This window comes from Psammomys obesus, unplaced genomic scaffold, assembly GCF_907164565.1.
Source record: "Psammomys obesus unplaced genomic scaffold, mPsaObe1.curated_primary_1811, whole genome shotgun sequence".
Lineage (NCBI taxonomy): Eukaryota > Metazoa > Chordata > Mammalia > Rodentia > Muridae > Psammomys > Psammomys obesus.
In genome coordinates this window covers 14,666,097-14,668,105 of record NW_026596162.1, presented here as the reverse complement: position 1 = coordinate 14,668,105, position 2,009 = coordinate 14,666,097, and the positions used below count along the sequence as shown (strand labels likewise).

The window sequence follows — 2,009 nt, the reverse complement described above, 5'->3', positions numbered from 1 at the left end:
CCGCCCGCCCCCCGGCCGCCACGGCGCACGCGCACTGCGCCCGCCGAACTGCGACGGCCGCGCCGCCCCGGCGCCCGGCGCCGCCGGACGCACTGCGCAGGCGCGAGTGGGAGGCGGGGCCTCGAGGGGAGGGCGGAGCCTGGCGCTGCTCACCTGGAGGGTGGGGCGCGCACCCGGGGCGACCAGGTGCTCGCCGGGAAACCGCGGGGCGGACTCCGGCTCCGACTCGGGCTCCCTCCGGAACGGAGCAGGGTCGGGAAGACGAACGGAGGGTCGCGGGCGCCGGCTTTTACTCTTGCACGGGAGGACGGCTTTCAGGAACTATCCTGCCTCTTTGTCCTGGGACGTACACATGCTGTCTCGGGGTCTGGCTAGCTGCATGGGGCTTGGTCACGTGAGCTTGCGCAGCGCAGGTGCGCCCTCGCCTCTGCGGAGCCTTTGGGCTGCAGGACGCGAGCCCTTCAAAAATATGGATGGGCTCCCCATGCCGCCTTCAAGACACACGGCCTTGCTGCACGCCGCACTGCGCAGAGGCCGGGGAGCTAGGCTCAGCTGCACGACCCAGGGCCTCCTGCGAACACCTGCTGAGAGCACCTGCTTGCTGCAGACACCCGGCCTGGCCTAGCTGCAGCCGCTGGCCTAGAACTCACCCCGGGCTCCCCGCGAGGCTGCAAGCCGGAAGGACCTTCCACGAGCGCACGTAAATCCGTGCGACTTCGTTTCCAGTTAAGACGCCTTTGGAGGATTTGCTTGGCTGTGTGCAAGGAGAAAGGAGAGAGGAAACGTCCAGAATGGTTTGATTTGAGGGAAAATGAGTGTGAGACCTGTAGGTTCCTCTGGGTCCGCATCCAGCCTGGCGCGCGCCTGTCTCCTTCCCTCCTCCTAGCCCAGTGTCATCATCCAGGCGGTCACCGACCTGGTTCCTCGAGTGCTGTAGCGCTGCCGCATTGTAATAAGCCTCCTGCCAGAATGTTGTCAGGTCGGATTACAAGACGTTATTGGAAAGCCTTTTGCGCACTCCAAACCTGCAGCGCGGTTCTTAGTTCACTGTGCTCTTTGGGGTTTCACTGGCACCTTTTTTTTTTTTTTTCCAAAATAAAATTGATATGTGCCTGCTCAAATTAAAGTGGTAGTCTCGAATGACATCCCTGGCAGGAGCGACGTAGTCACAGACCGACCGACAAGAGGGCTAATTTCAGTAGAGACACAGCCAGCCTCGAGAGCATTGTGAGATGATTAGCTTTTGTTGTGTTCACGTTTGATAGTGGAGGCTGACAGGAACAAGGAAGGGTGTGAATGGGAAGGAGGCTAGAGTGACAAGTCTGGAACACTTTCATTTTCTTGGTGAACCGTCTAGGTTTCACCTCAGTTCTCTGGAGGAACAAAACTTACAGAATGAATATATACATACGGGAAGGGAATTTATTAGAATAGCTTACAGGTTGTGGTCCAGTTAGTCCATCAATGGTTATCTACCAACAGAAAGTCCAAGAATTCAGGAGCTGTTTAGTCCACAAGGCTGGATGCCTCCGCTGGTCTTCGGTATACACTGGAATCCCAAAGAAGTGATGCCAGGGATGGAATAGACTTGCTGGTGAGGGTGAGAACAAGCAGGCAGAGAGCAAAAGCTTCCTTCTATGTCCTTTAAGTAAACCTCCAGCAGCTATGTCCCAGAGTAAGGTGGATCTTCCTACCTCAAAAGATCCGGATTAAAAGTGTGTCTTCTCCCCTCAAAAATCCAGATCAAATGATTTAAGTAAAAATTCCTCATGGATGTGCCCAGCCATTTTCATTCCTGATGTGAAGTTGATAACGAAGAATAGCCTTCACATCTGCCTAGCATTTATTGACATTTGGGACCTGGTTAATTGAGGGAAGAGAGTGTTGGTCTCACTGTCTAGTTGGCCTAGAACATGATAGGTAAGCCTAGGCAGCCCTTTACTTTAAGATCTTCCTGTGTAAGCTCCCCAGTGCCTGTCCAGATGACTGGCTTCTCAGTGCACCCACTC

The 2,009-nt window shown here is 55.5% G+C and overlaps 1 protein-coding gene across 1 annotated transcript in view; it reads right to left on the bottom strand.

Annotated features, from left to right (window-relative positions):
• The window catches only part of Spin1 (spindlin 1), a 47,458-nt gene extending 47,291 nt beyond the window's left edge, over positions 1–167 (bottom strand). Inside the window, exon 1 of the mRNA XM_055595160.1 lies at positions 154–167. The gene's annotated coding sequence lies outside the window, so the exon portion shown is untranslated. The remainder of the gene's footprint in view (positions 1–153) is intronic.
• Positions 168–2,009: the final 1,842 nt, after the last annotated feature.